A 16,167-nucleotide genomic window follows, 5' to 3' on the forward strand; every position below is an offset into this window, starting at 1 on the left:
CCCAGCCCAAGAATCCCTGCCAGCATTCCCTGCACCATTACCCGGCCCCACGGCGGCTGCGGCTCCGCGGGCAGGCGGCTCCAGGAGTTCAGAGTGGGCAAAATGGGAGCGAGGGACAGGAGGCAGCTGGTGCCAGTGGGGGAAATGGCTTTGCTGGAGCTGGCAGAGAGAGGAGGAGGGAGAAAGTGGTGCCAAATAAATGGGACAGGTGGGCATTTTGCTTTCCAGCTCTGTGGGAGGAAAGGAAGAGCTGTCAAATCCATCCAGGAAAAGAGGGGAGAAGTAGCAGATGGTGGAAATCTCTTACAATTGGGATTGATTTGATCTGCCTGAACTGCAAAAGCCAACAGTCTCCAAGCACCACCAGCGCTGTGATGTCCCTTGCCCTGCCCCTGCCCTGGCTGCAGCAGCCGCCTGTTGGGACGGGCCCTGTTCTCTAAAAGAGCTGCACCCAGGGACCATTGGGGCAGTGCTGGGTAAGAAGTGAGGAATGGCAAAGGGTGGGAAGTGTCAAGGGAATAAAATAGAATGGTATAAGAAAAAATGATAACAAAACTGCACCAGGAATGGCCACTGACCGCTGTCACCAAAAGAGCTGCACTGAGGGACGGCCACACGTTTCTGTTCCCACACGGAAACGGTGGGACTTGCCTTCTCCTTAATAACCATCAGTGGCATTTCCAAGGCCAGCAGGTACACTCAGACATCCAGAATCATCATTACACTGGAAAAATGGGGTTGGCATCAGCTGTGACACACATCAGGAAGAGCACAGCAGCAGAAATAGGGATTTCCCAGCTCCCTCCCAGGGAGAACAGTATCAGCACAGGGACAGAAAATGCTGATAGAACATCCTTTCCCACTGCTCCCTGTGCTCAGTTGGAGGTAGCATCCTTTAGCTTGTGCTCTTCAGTGGGTTTACCCATGGAAATACTGCAGAGGGATGCAGAAGATTTACTAGCATGTTAAAAAGAAGCTGAAAACCCAGGAAGGATGACATTTGGGATAGGGACACAAGCAAATTCACACATTATATGACAATTCAATATGGCTGCTGTGAGTATGCAGCATGGAGGACAGCTAGATGAAACTAGAAGAGATTCCAAAACTGTTTGGCCTTGCAACAGCAGCTAAGGTTAATAACCCTCTCCAATTGAAAAAAAAAAAGGAAATCTGCTCAGAACTCATTTGGATCACCATCCCTGCAGCCATTGGGCATCACGACTCCTTTTCCCCACCAAACTACAAAGGCTTTCCTGGAAATCTCTCATTTTCTGCTTCCTACCTGTAACAGTGCTCAGGTGACCTGTGTGATCTCTCTGAATGAACTGAGCTTTACCTTCACAGCAGCTCTGCTCTTCACTGCCCAGCCTCGTGCCCTTGGCAATTTCCATCTGGCAGCGTTGGGCTGCTGAAGGAGAGGCTCTGTTCCAAACATGCCCACTTTGCAGCAGTACCCAACGATGGGATGTTCTCCTGCCTGGACTAATCCCTTTGCTTCTCAGCTCCAGCTGCAGCCCACAAACCTGGCACTTGTTCAGGAGCCTTTGCCATGGCACGGCCCCACCCAGCTGATTCCCAGCCTGGCAGCACAGTGGGCACACATTCCCAGCCCTGGCCGTTGTTTCCATCCCACTGCAAGGAGCCCAGTTGTTCCCGAGTGTTCCTGCAGGAATCCAGGCCCAGGTGTCTGTGGGGTTTGCAGGGGCTCTCTTGGGGGTACCTGAGGGTGTCTGTGGGATTGGGGAGGGGGGCCTGAGCTCTGGGGTGTCTCTGGGACTCCTGCTCTTTTCCCCTCCTATTTCCCATCCTTTTTCCTCTCATGTTTTGCACCCTTTTCTCCTCACCTTTCTAGAGCTTTCCTGCTTCCTAAATGCCACCTTTTCACCATTATGCCATCTACATTTTTAACTCTTCCCCCCTTTTCTGCTGCCATTTCGCCCCCCATTTTGGTGCCTTTTTTCCTGGTTTTTCTGCCCTTCCCCCCCATTTTTATTGCTGCCCTCTTTTCCCAATTTTTGCCCCTTTTTTCCCCTCCATTTTGTTCTTCTTCCATTTTTTTGCCACCTCTTTTTGATACCTTCTTTTCCACCCCTTTTCTACCAATTTTTTCCACCTTGTTTTTTTTGCTGCCCTTTTATGCCTCATTTTTTCCAGCTTTTGTGGCCCCTCAATTTAAATGCCTCAATGGAATCAGTGGGAGTTTCTACCAATTTCAACCCTAAAAAAAAGGCACAACAGAGATTCCTTGTCAATTTAAACTGAAAGATGATGAAAATTGAAGGTTTGTTCTCATTTTAGACCTATAAAATCCCATCATAAAGGGCGTTCCCTGATCTATTTCAGCAAGAGAATGGGGATTCCCCATCCATTGATAGCCCTGAAATAATGGCCAAGGCAGGGTTTCTTTCCATTGATCCCCTCAACATTGCAGGTGAATGGGGATTCCCCCAGTTGAAACACAGACTATAAGGGAAAATTAACCAGTTAAACAACTCCAGAATACACTTGGACAGAAATCCATTGAAAGGGAACCACACACCACTTGTCTGCCCTAATTAATTCCATCAGGCTTCCTTCACTAAAAACACTCTCAGAATTAAAAGTGGAGATGCCTCGTGTGTTACCTCAAAGCAGAGGAAGAGGCAGCATGGAAATGCTTCTTCTTCCATGGCAAACTCTCCTGGGAGCACTCCCAGAGCCTTGCAGGGCTCCCCTGGGAAGCTGCTGAACAAATGGAAAGAGTTGGGATGAGCAGAGCCCCAGAGAAATCCCAGCCCCACTGATGGAAAAGTCAGATTATTCAAGCAGCAACAGCAGCTGGAGTGTTTGCAAAAGAGCAGCTTTGTTCTGAACCTCAGCTTAGGAGTTCTGCTCATGCACTAAGGGAGTCCTTCCATCTATTTGGACCTTTTCTATAGCACTGGCCACACAGCAGTTCAATGTGATCATGTTCTTCAACTCAATTATGTTTTAAAGTATCTAAACTTGATCTAGCTACTCATCAGTGGAGAATTTTATGTATTTTCAGAGTAAATTACCATTCCTGGTCAAACACCAACCCTTCCCAAGGTTCAAGTACCTCTGTTTTCCACCACTAAATGCTCATTAGCCTTGTCTCAATTAAAAACCCTCTGTTAACCCCATTTTTCCACCACAGATTTGTCTGAGTCTCTCACCTCTCAGCAGTCCAAATTGCTTGAAATGTAGCAGAACCTTCTTCACACTTCCCAGCTCTTGCTGTCCATCTCTAATCCCTGTCCAACCTGCCAGTGCTCTCCCTGAACTGCTGACAAAGGAAATTACACAACATCAGTGAAGGACAACTCATTAATTGCTGAATGAAAATGAAATAAAGAGAAATTAAGAAGCTGATTTGGACCCAGCAGGACTGCACTGTTGCTGTCTGTGTATCAAGAATTTTTATGTATTTTATATCAAATTTAACTTGTTGAAACCTAAGTTCTCATATTTAAAATAGATTGTTCATTCCACATGAAAGCAACATGCTGTGTGCCGTCCAGCCACATTTTCACTGAAAAAACCCCAAACTGCTCAGCCTGGGCTCACATCATGCCAGCAGTAGCTGTATATCAACATTCAGCAATAATGGAATTCATTCAGAAATGAACAATTACAAAAATACTTTCACTCCAAGAACTGATACTGCACTGAGGAAGTTATGCATACCTTCAAAAAATTCAGTAGTCAAGATGTATTTCTGTTTTGATTGAAATAAATTTAAAAAATACTGCTGGCCAATATTTACACATTTGGTCCAATTACTCTTCCTGCAATGTGCTATTTCCCCACCTGCCCCTGAAGGCAGCAGCATTTTCAGAACAAGAACTGCTCCCCAGATATTGACCCCACTCAGCAATGGATAAAAGGACATTTTAGAAATGTGGCAAATTGGATCACTGAATGAAAAAATGGAAGAGAGGTGTTGTAATAAAACAAAACCTCATTTGAGTCATGCATTCAACATCATTTCCCAGATTTCTGAAAATGTGCTAACATTAGGAAAATCTCATTTCCACCCAAGACAGTGTGCAAACAGAAGCTTCTGCAGGTAAATTCACTCTGCTGAAGTGACACAAAAATTAACAGAATGCTCCAAATTCAAACCTTTGGCCTCTTCTCCCACATCCTGCTCGTGTGTGTGTGCTCCATCTCCCCAGCAGCCATGTCTTGTGCCAAGGCTCTCCCTGCCTTGCTCAGCTGCCAGTGAGCTCTGTGCTCTCAGGTAAATTCACCCCCAGGCTCTGTAAATGTTCCAGCTGGGTCCTGCCAGGCCAGCCTGGGCACTGCGGGACTCGAGCAGCTTTGCCACCAGGTTCATGTCCACAGCCAGGGCTGCCAGCTCAGCAGCCTCAGCTCCACAATCAGGGCCAGCACTCTCACATGGGGCTGCTCCAACAGAACTTGCCTGCAGACAGTACAAAAAGAAAGCTTTATCAAATTGCATGAGCACATTTAAGGGGGAAAAAAAAGGGGCAAACCACAGGAGAAAAGAAACAGCAATTGTGCAGCCAAAAAAGTCCAGTACACTCCTGAGTCCTGACAAACAGGAATTCAGACACCAAATGCTCATGCCAGCTGAAAATCACCACTGTCCATTACCCAGATTAAATTCCAAGAGAAGGACACAAAGTGTTGCTGAGTCCTGGCTCAGCTTCCTATGGGAGAAAACTACTACAGGACCTTACAAGTGAAGCTGCAGCTTCTTGCCCTACTACTAAAAACAGGGAAATGGAACTAAGCCTTGGAAAAGATGGGCAAATTCCAAGCTTAGTTAAGCTTTAGTTTATAAAAAATGTATGATGGTGCAGGTCCAGCACACTTTGCTTGCACGTGGGAAGGTTCCAATCCCATTACTCAGAATGGCCACTTGCAGCACATTTCCTGCTTGGAAATTACTGCTGCAAATCAGAGCTCAAGGCACACTCACCCCTCTCTTGTGGCTGCTGAAACTTTTCCCAACGTTGCTCTGTGCCAGCTCACAGTCCATCTCCTTCATGTACGCCTTGAGACTGCCCACGAGCTCCTCAGGAGACACCTTCTGCTCCTGCCTTCCATTCCCAGCATCCAGCTCCCTCATCATCCTCAGCTGAGAAAGCAAACTCCTCCTCTTCATCCACATCATCACAATCCAGCTCCTCTGAGTCTGCCCCTGCACATGATGTTGTGTCAGTACAACAGCAAAGAAATCAGTGCTGGCATTTGTTTCAAAGAAAGAAGCAATCTCACCTAAAATTCTGTCCAGGGCTTTTGTAAAAGAATCCACATCAAAGGTAACATGGGATTCATCAGATGACCTGAAATCTAAAAATATTTTTAAAGAAATGAAGCTTCTATGCTTGCATAAGCCTGACACAGGCACAAGCCATACTGATTTCTCTCAAGCCAGGACCAAAGTTGGGACATTTGAATTTAAAAGTCCTCAGAAGTTTGAAGCCTGTGTGCATTAGACATCAAACAACCAGTGGAAGAATTCTTTGAATAAAGGAGAAAAATTGTGAAGACCACAAAATCCAACTGAGGAACAGAGACCAGCTCAGCTTGCAGCACTTGAACCTGCACCAGTGCCAGAGTGGCACCAAGCTGATTTAAAGCAAGTACAGGTTCACTGCTCTGGCTTTGCTTCAGGCCCTGCTCAGCACAGCACCTTCAAACTCTGATTCTCTGCATCACACAACCAAGCACAGGGCTGCAGCACAGTGCAACATTCCACACCAGAGCCACACTCCAGGGGCTACTACCATGGCATTTCTGCTCCTTCCTGCGTGGAGACTTTGGACACAAAAGCCTTCATGCTCTCAGCAACTGTTTCCAAGTCATACTTTTGCTCCTCCTCATTTGGGGAAGGAAGGGACTCATTTCTTGTCTCCCTCAGCATCTGATCCAGAGCACCTGGTGTAATATCCAGCCAGCTGTCATCTGAAAGAACACAGCACACATCTGTTACTCTGCACAAGCCTGCTGGCTCACAGGCCCCAACCAGCTGACTGACAGGACTGCAACCATCCTGCAGCTCAGCTCTGCAGTTCAGCTCTTGTGCTGGTCCTGGGTCACACACAGCAAAGCCAGAGAGAGGATGAGAAGAACTGAGTGCAGATTTCTCGTCACTATTTAAAAACTCTGCTTTGCAGAGCTCAAACTCAGAGAGACCATTCTAGTCACTGAGAAGCCTTGGGCCACTAAGTGGAGGAAGAAAGGCTTACTCTAAACTGGGAGAGCCAACCCAGTGTTTAGTCTTGAGGAAGGCTGGATTGGCTCTCCCTTCACAGCTGTCAGCATTGCCCCTCTACCCCCACAAATAATCATCTGTAATAGGAATAATTCCCCCATCCAGCTCACCATCCTCTGCAGGAAGACAAGCTGCTTCTCTCTCCAATTCCTTCACATCAATGGGGGTTGTCTGTAGTAGTGTCAGGATTTCATCACCTGGGCTCACTTCATCACAGCTAGAAGAAAAACATTGAATTTACTGAAATGGATTCAATGGGATCACATGCTCTGCATTCAGGTTTTCACTTGAATTCTTCCATTTTCCTTCTGTGCAAACACATCAAAAAGGGAAATTAATCTGGGGGAAGTACCAGAGCACTACACAGAGCATTGGCCAAAACAGGACACAGTCAGTCCCTGCAATTCCCAGCTGATGGCTCCAAAGCCCATTGGTCATGGCTCTTTTCCTTTACATTTCATTTGCCTTGGTAAATATTAAGATTACCTGATCCTAAACACCACAGACTGGAAACTCAAAAAAATAACAGTCAAGATATTATGGGCTGGCAAAGCCTCAGATATTTTTGCAGTGATTTACTTTTTGGATTTGATTATCCAGAGAAATCCACAGCCAGCTCCTTGAGCAAAGGAGATAGATTACCCTGTATTCATTATTCACTGGGACTGCTTTTCAATGAAACTTTTCTACACTTTCTACAGTCAACCAAGCAAAAATTGATTTGCAGTCACCACTTGGAATCCACTTGGAAGAGCTCAGCATTTCACATAACCAAGATAAAAGAGTTACTCAAGCCAGAACTTCTCCCAGTGGAGCATTCCAGAGGAATTAGTACTTGTATGTCCTGGCCACAGCTCCCATGTTCAATGTGCAGTGGAGAAAAGGGTTCAGGTGTTTGTAACAAGCATTTCAAAGGTCACTTACAGGATTTGTAGGATATATGACACTCATGAATTTCAAGTAGCTCTCACCTTTCTGGCACTGCAACAGATTGCTGGAAGTGATCTTCTGCCATGTGCAACAGTTCCAGGTACTTGGCTGATCCTTCCATTTCTCCCTGTTAAATGCAAGTCACAGGCATGAACCCGAACAATTCTCCCTCCCCTTCCTCCTCACAGTCAGGCTTTCTAAGGGTGACTGTTGGTCACACAGGAATGCTGAGAGAACAAAAACAAGTAAAACCTCTTGGCCATCTACACTTGGAACTCAATACTGCAAAGGGCATTCCTGTATTTGAAGTTTATTAAAGGATATGGAGCTAAGAATCTCAATAGTGTTGTCCAATTTGATAACCTTGAAACAAGTAGTCAATTTATGTCCCATTTATTAACATCAAAAAAGTAGTGAAAGGCATCTTAAAAAAAGAAACAAAAAAATAAACCAGACAACCTCACCAAAACCCCCAGAAGTCACAAAAACCACACACACATAAAAATTACACTTGCATGGGCCCAGATAGGTCGATGGTGTTATGTATGGATCTTGAAGAATATTGAATTCTAGAGGGGTGGAAATGAAATGTAAACCAGTGAAATCAGTCACACCTCACACAATCACATATGGGGGTTTTCTTCACTCAAGTGTATTTCTCCCCTTGCTTTAGATGAATTAATCAATCCCCACATCTTGCTTTTTCCTTTTTAATTTCCAAAATAAATTACTTTCAAAGGGAAACAAGCTGCACATGTCCCCTTTAAACACATTAGTTCATTTCACACAGAGATATGGATTCAAGCTCCTCACACAAGTTCAAGGGTTAAAATGTATTTTCCCTGCAATGTTAAAAACTCTGAAATACTCACAGACCTTGAAATAATCCTTCTCCTTCAAGCTCCTGAGGAATCTCTCCCACAGAGGACCGCTTAACACGTTTCTCTTGGCATCAGGAGCCACTTTACTGCTCTTGGAGCACAACATTTCAAAGCCATGAGCCTGCAGATAAAAGATGCAAAACAAGAGGTTCTCAAGGTGTGACAGACTTTGCTCACATTTCTCTGGACAAGCAGGCAACCTCCAGACAAGGACCCATTCCCTGGGCATGCATGAACCAAGGCCAAAATGCCCCAGCAATCATTACCAGCTTCATGCCCAGCTCGCAGGCTCCGTACTGAGGATGAGCTGGGGCGGGCAGGGTGTATCCACTGCGTCTGTCTGGAACAAACTGCTGCTGCACCAGCTGTGCATATAAACACCGAGTGAAAGTCACCTGCAACAGCCAGAGCAGAAACAAACACTCCCTGCAGCGCGACTGGGCTGGGGACAGCCAGCAAACTCCCTCCAGGTCACCAGAGTGGCTTTGGAGGCACCCATATTACAGGCAGTGCCTGAGACTGCATTCAAAATACATCATAGAAAGATTTTTCTGATAAATTGCTTTTCAGGCTATACAATGTTTGTTCCAAACTGAAATCCCCAAGCAAATATAAACTTTTGTCATTCTAAATACATTAGGAAAAATCCTTAATATTCTGGAAAATCCCCATTTGAACTGTAACACGTTTATCAAATACATCTTGTTTCCTTAACAACAAAAAAACCACGTTTCTTTTCAACTAGCGAAGTGCTTTAGGAGAACCAGGATATCCTAACTGCTTCAGAACATCACAGGAACTAAAAAGCAGCATTTCAGGTATCACATGCGACCTCTGCTGGTTCCTGATGCTAAGAAAAGCCCTGAATGCAACCTTCTCAACTCCCTCACTCTGTCTGTTCCCTCAAACAAAAGGAAAGTATGAGCCTGACAGTCCAGGTACTCACTTGCAATCTATTTTGGTCTTCTGTTCCAGCCCTTGTAAGAATCTTGGAGTAGGGGAAAATAATTAAACAATTTTTTGCTAATGACCAAATAAATTATGTCCATTTTAATTCATTCCATTAGCAGCCATCCATATTCGTGTGAAGGTGTCTGCTCATTATTTCACCTGGACCAGACAAAGCCTGTGTCCTTACAGAAACAGCAACACTCCAGCCCTGAGCATTCCCTACCCTCAGGGACACTTCTGAATCCATGTCTGCTGGGGTTTTTTTAATATTCATAAACTCATAGAAAGGCTTAGGTTAGAAGGGACCTTAAAGATCAACACCTCCTTCCAACACCCTTGCCACAGCCAGGCACACCTTCCACTAGCCCAGGCTGCTCCAAGCCCCATCCAACCTGCCCTTGGACACTTCCAACGTGTCTGGGATGGGGAAACACCTCCAAGGATGGGCAATGCTAAGACAGGACCTTCAGAGCACAGGCACTGCCCCTTGGCAGCCCTCCCACTAAAGCAGCTCAGCAGCACCCGCCTTACCTGGCTGCCAGCCCCGCGAACTCCCTGCTCATCTCCCGCAGCAGCTACACAATGAACCACTCATCCTCCACCTTATTCCCGAACACCGCGGTGCCGCCCAAGTGCGCCGGGATCTCGCCTGCACGGGGCACAGACAGGAGAGGCGGCTCAGCAACGCCGTGCCCAGCAACAGATTGTCCACACGGGCTGCGGAGTCTCCCTCACTGCGGATATCCCAGACCCTGCTGACACAATCTTGTGTCCTGTGCTCGGGGATGGCCCCGCTGCAGCAGGGAGGTGGCACCAGATGCCTCACCGGGCTAACCCGTGCTGTGACACCGAGAGTCGGGGAAGCCGCCGGGTCCCCCTCACACGCTTCTGGTTTCTGGCCCCCGAGACCCCCTCACACGGCCCAGTTGTCCTCACACACTGCCTGTTCCCGGCTGCCGGAGTCTCCTCAAAAGATCCCGGTTCTCAACCGCCGGGTGCCCCTCAAACTCTCCCGGTTCCCGGCCGCCAGATTGCCGTCAAACTATCCCGGTTTCCCCTCACACGCCCTCAGTTCCCGGCCACCGGGTCGTCCTCACAGGGCTCAACTCCCCCTCACACGCTGCCGGTTCCCTGCCGCCAGATTTTCCTCAAAAGATCCAGGTTCTCGGCCGCCAGGTGTCCTTCACACTCTCCCGCCTCCTCCTCACAAGCTCCCGGTTCCCGGCCGCCGGATCCCCTTCAAACGATCTCCCCACCGGTTCCCTCTCAGACGCTCCTCGATTCCGGCCGCCGGGTTCCCCTCACACCCCTCCGGTTTCCCCTCACACTCCCGGTTCCTGGCCGCCTGATTCCCTTAACACGCTCCCGGGTTCCCCCTCACAGGCTACTCGATTCCGGGCGCCGGGTTCCCCTTCTACCCCCCCGCTTTTCCCTCACACTCTCCCGGTTCCCGGCCGCCGGTTCCCCCTCACTGGCTCCCGGTTCCCTGCCGCCGGGTGCCCCTCCCAGTCCCTCCGCTCCGGGCGCTCCTCCTGCCGCGCCTCCCGGCCCCCTCCCGGCTCACCGCGGCCCGGCACGTAGCGCAGGCGGAACGGCTGCCGCTGCCACACGCAGGCGGCCAGGAGCGGGGCCAAGCGCACCAGGGCCAGCTCAACGCAGCGCCGCAGCAGCGCCTCGCCGCCCGGGCCCGCCGCCGCCGCGAACAGGCGGTAGCGCACCGCGTCCTCGGGCAGCGCCGGCCGCCGCAGCGCCTCCATCGCGCCGGGGCCCAAAGCGCTCCGCCCCCGGGCAGGAGCGGCGCGATGGCGGCGGCGGGGCGGCGGCGCTGAGGGTGATATCGCGATACGCGCGGAAACCGCTGCAGCCGTGAGTGGCCGCCGCTGCCCCGGTGCCCGGCGCGGCCCCGAGCCCCAGCGCGGTCCCGGTCGTGATCCCCCGGCCCCGCTCCCGGGCCTGCCGCCCGCGCTGCCCCCAGCACCGAGCAGGGCCCCGGGACGGCCCGGTCACCCCCTGTCCCCGACGGGAGATGGTTCCCGGCATTCCCGGCATTCCTGAGCACCGGTGTGACGGAACGCAATTAAATCCCTGCAACCGGCTCTTATCCCCTGACCCAAGAGTTGGGTCAGTCCTGACTTACTCGGCTCGTTTACTCTTGTTCTATTTAATGTATTCCAATTTAATTAATCTACGGGGATAGTGACGTCATCTCTGCTTTTAGGGAGCTGTACCTCAATTCGCAGCATCTTAGGTTTAAATTTAATTGATTTTGATCCAGCTGCCCTATAGGTATAGGGTCAAATTGCCAAGGCCAAGGGACTTGAATATAGTTTTGAGGCAGAAAATATCTGGGTTTCTTGCCAGTTTTCTGACCAGGTAGAGCCAGGGCCTGTCTAGAGCCCAGACCCTCATTGGGAGGGTCTCCCTCACATACCTTTAAAACAAATCTCTCAAGAATAGCAGCTATGAGATGCCCCAACACAGCAAACTGCTGGAGTGCTCCTGTGAGAATAACTGGGGCTGTGTGTGATTCCCACAGAGCAGGAGCAGCCTTGCCCTCAGCAGGTCACAGCCCTGTCCCATGAGGATGTGTCACAAAAGGGTCAGGAAAGACCACAGGACCTCAGTTCAGATGAGGCGTTTGACCGAGCCCAGAGATCTCATCCTGGAACTCTGAAAACACAGGAAAATCATGAGACAGCCCTGGGTCAAGGCACAGCAACCCTGCTGGAACAAGAGAAGGGACTGAAGGCTGAGCAGGCAGTGCAGGGAACGGCTGCAGACAGCCTGTTCAAAGAGATGCAGCTGCAGCTGCAGAACAAAACAGAGAGATCCCAAAGTGACACCATGTCTTGTGGATAGTCACACAAAGATATGTCAAAGTTAATGAAATGCTAGCTATAAATAAGGTAATGGTGTCTTATGAATAATTCCTGTTATAAAAATGAGTGAATTCACATGATGGAACCAATCTATCAGCAGTGACTGTCTCAGGAATTGGAGACAATATTCTTCCAGCATTCCTGTATCCATACAATGAAACACTGAACAGCTTACAATGGATAACAGACATAATGTGGAACAACCACCCACTCTCCTGTGTTATCTGTGGAAGATAAACCAGAAGAGATCACAATCAATGATCCTGTCAGGAAGTGCAGCACTGACACCTGTGCAACCTGTGAGAGGTTCAAGGGCCCAACAAACTGTATCTTCTTCTTTCCAAAGGCAGGTGTTTATCAGTGTTTCATCACAGCTGTTTCAGTGCGATCTGTCTTATCTCTAGAAGGAAATAACCACATCTTGCAATGTGAACAAAAATATTTAAACAAAATTAACTTAGGGCCTAAAATTAATTGCAATGTAATTCAATGTCACCGCAGTGGCATTAGAGGTACACTTAAGAGAATTTAGGTTACATCTATAATACCGAATAAAAGCTCATCTTAATAAAACTGGAATAGAACATGAAATGGCTTAAAATGAAGGAGACTGAAACTTGATCTCATCCAAACTCAGCAACACTCAAACCTGATGGCAATCCACCTCAACATAAATGACTCTTAACAAAATTAACTCAATAGAGTTAAAACATAGTTTAACATTACTCAGACATAGCTTTGCCTAATCTTACCAACACTAAAATCAAATTCAAATAAAACAGACCTGAAGTAACAATCAATATCCTTAAAAGTTCTGGGTACTACAATGTGTAACTTAGTCTGATGCTATTAATATCAAAAAGTGCTGAAAATGTGAACCAAGCATGGCTGAAATAGTGGCCTGATGGATTTACTGTAGGGACTAGAAAAGTGTGACAAATACTTTGACCCTATGTAGTTTAAGATCGAGGAAAACTCATGGTAGCCACAAATTTTAAGGAATCATATTTTTAGTAAGACTTTTTAAAGTGGAATTGTACCGAAAGAAACAACAATGTAGAATTTGAAAATTGTGCAACAAACCATGAACTTCTCGAGATTGTAGTTAGTGTAATAGCATATGGTAAGTGTTATCAGTATTTCTGTTAAAGAAATTCGATTGTGTTGTGCTGGACATGATAATAATAACGAGGCACTGCATTCACCGCTTTGAATATCTCCAGTAACAATTGTCAGAGAAATCAGAATTCACGAAAAATTCAAGATTAACTTTAAAAAACCATTTCAACACATTTTTAAGGCATTCTAGAACACGATCTATGAGGCTTCAGTACCCAGGGCAGTCAGAGCCCTTCGGCAAATGCCGGGGGTTCGCCCCGCCGCAGGGCTGGGGAGCCACGGGGGGCAGTGAGTTCGCCCGGGGCCAAGCGGAGGCGCCGGGCAAAGCCGAGCCTCGGGAGCGGGGAAAGCGGCGGCGGCAGCGAGGGAAAAGCCGAGCGGGGACCTAGCGTGGGCTCAGGATGATGCGGGGCAGTCCCCGGATTTTCCAATGCGCTCAGCCGAGCCAAAGTGTTCAGGTCCCCATATCCGGGTCATTAGCGACGGGAGTCGCCAGAAAGGTGAAGGAACCGATCCTGGAAAATGCAGCGGGGAGCGCTGGGGAGAGGGGCCGGGGCGGGGTCGGGGAGCAAAACGGCCGCGCCACGATTGGCCGCGATCCCCCCCCTCATTTGATTGATCAAATCGGTCCAAATCTGCGGCGGCACCGGCCGTATCCGCTGTGTCTGGCCGGGATGGGAGCGGTGGCGGCACCCGGAGCCCGGCGAGGCGGCGGCGGAGCTCGGAGGCGGCTCCAGCCCAGGTGGGACCGCGGTCGGTGCTGCCCCAGCTCGGGGCTCGCTGCGGGCGGAGGGGGCCGCGGTGAGGGCCGGGGGATTCTGGCGAGTTCCTGGTGCCGGCTTCCCCCGTGTCCCCCTGCGCTGGGATCGACGAGGGAGCGGCTGCCCGCGCTCTCCTCCTTGCCCGGATGGCCGGCATGGAGCCCCTGCCGCGGCAGCGATGGCTCATCGCGGCTGCTCTCGCTAGGACGGAGGCGGCTGCTCCGTGCCCGGGACCGTTCCCGGCCGTGCGGCACCGGGCTCGGGGCCGCTGCTCGGGCGGGAGGTGTCCGTGCCCAGCTCGGGGCTGGCACGGCATGAACTTGAACGTGCCTCAGAGCCCCAAGCGCTGCAGGCGCCGAGTGCGGGCACAAAGCGGCGCATCCTGCCTGCTCCGGGACCGAGGCTTCTCGGCGCTGCCCTCTGTGCCGGGAGCCGCTCCGTGTGCCCAGGCAGGGAGCCGCAGCGGCCGTGCAGGCGCTCGGTGTGGCCCGGCTCCGAGGCGCCGGGGCAGGGAATCATGCGGGGCACAATGGTGAGCAGCCCGGGGCTGCTGCTTCTCGCCCCTCGGCAGGCGGACTCCGAGCCGCAGCTGCCCCGGGCCAGCAGCAGCCGGCAGCTCGCAGGCGCTCTCAGCGCCCGGCCCGGCACGGAGCTGGGCTGCAGCGGCTGCAGAGCCACAGGGGCCGGGGCTGCGGCCACCGCAGAGCTCCTGGAGGCTGCGCTTGTCTCCGCACCTGCTGCCGCACCTCTGGGCAGCGCCAACAGCGCAGCCACAGCTGCCACCGCCCTCCTGAGCCCCCGCATGGCCGGCACCAGCAGCGACCTCTCACCGTGTCCCTTTCAGGGTGCCATCAGCGCGGCTGGAAAGCTGTTCCCGAGGCCGAGCTCGCAAAGACTCTGCCAGCAGCACTCCTGATGTGTCCGAAGCAACGTGCTGATTGTTTTGGGCAGAGAGATGCCGGCTGTGAGCAGGAGAAGAGTGAATTCTGCTCCATTTGTGGAGTTGCGAATGGGCCCCAGCATCCCCAGGAGGGACCAGCAGCCGCGGTTCCACACTTGCCTAGGGCCCAAGAAGCCTCTTGGCATAAGGAGGAGGATGCCACTTGTGAGCGTGCAGTGAGTGCAGATGTGGAGTGTGGATTCTGCACCAGGGATGGGAGTGTGAGGGAGCCCCTGGCTCCCCAGGGCACACCAGCAACCAACAATGAACGCAAAAGGAACCTCAGAAGATTCCTGGGTGAGTGCAGGGCCACCCCTGTGGCCTCTAGGCAGGGGCCCGTGTCCCCTCCCAAGGCCAGGGCTGGCAGGTGTGTGGCTGTTTCCCGATGTCTGGAAGAGGCCTCGTGCTCTGCTGGGCCCCATCAGTGGCTGGAAGCAAGAGCCCCAGCTGCCCCCAAGGCTGTGCAGTTCTCCTGCTGCAGCCTGTCCCCACAGCTGTGTGCCTGTCTGTGCCCACAGCTGTGTCCCTGCCTGTGGCCAGGCTCTGGGCTCTCTGGCTGCCAGCTGAGGGAGGGCCACACTGCCTCAGGGCTCCCTGCTCTGCTCCCTGGCTGTGGGCTGAGCAGATTGCAGGGCTGGCTCTGCTTCTGGCAGCCAGCAGCTCTTTCCTGCTCCAGGTGAATGGTTCAGGTGCCATCCCGTGGGCACAGTAGTGCTGATTCTGCTGCTCCTGGTGCTGGTGCTGGCTTTGGGGGCAGCCTTGGCTGTGCTGGCAGGTAAGGGAGGGGCAGCAGCCTGGGCCCAGCCCCTCGGGGCAGAGTGGGCTCCCTGCTCCCTGCACAGAGGAATCCTGAGAGCTTCTCCTCGTCCCCCTGCAGCACCACAGGTTCCAGTCACACCTGCGACTCCACAGTGTGTTCTGGGCTGTCCCCATAGCTGGGTTGGGCACAAGGGGGTCTGCTACTACTTCTCAAGGGACTACAGCACGTGGGATCAGGGTCAGGAACGGTGCTCCGAGTCGGGGCCTCCCTGGCCATTGCCAAGGATGAGGAGGCCATGGTGAGTGAGGGGCTGCGGGCGCTGTGGGGTGGCTGAGGGCAGCCTGGGGGCGCTCCTGGGCCGGGCTCGGTGCTCGTAGGGCCGGGGCTGCAGCCCTGGGCTGGGGCCTTGCAGGGAAGGAGCCCCGGCGTGCGGGGGCAGCCCCGGGCACGTGTCCCCCCGAGGGGCCGGGGCAGCTCCCACTCCTCTCTCCTGGGCAGGATCAGCTCTCCCGCCTCTGTGGGAATTTCGGTTACTGGCTCGGGCTGCGCAGACGGGGCGAGCGCCTGCACTGGGGGGACGGCAGCAGCTACAGCTCCCGGTGAGTGCCGGGGAGCCGGGCAGGGCCTGGGGGCAAAGGGGCACAAGGGCTTCCCCTGGCAGCCAGCGCTGCCTCTGCTCCTCCCTGCAGGGTTCCT

At 51.6% G+C, this 16,167-nt stretch overlaps 1 pseudogene; it reads right to left on the bottom strand.

Moving 5' to 3' along the window:
- Window positions 1-4,172: 4,172 nt before the first annotated feature.
- Window positions 4,173-10,769, bottom strand: LOC128943484 (protein ecdysoneless homolog; annotated as a pseudogene).
- Between the last annotated feature and the right edge of the window lie 5,398 nt (window positions 10,770-16,167).

The sequence above is a fragment of the Melozone crissalis genome, unplaced genomic scaffold, assembly GCF_028551555.1.
Source record: "Melozone crissalis strain CALT ecotype California unplaced genomic scaffold, PUWL_Pcris_2 ptg000046l_1, whole genome shotgun sequence".
Lineage (NCBI taxonomy): Eukaryota > Metazoa > Chordata > Aves > Passeriformes > Passerellidae > Melozone > Melozone crissalis.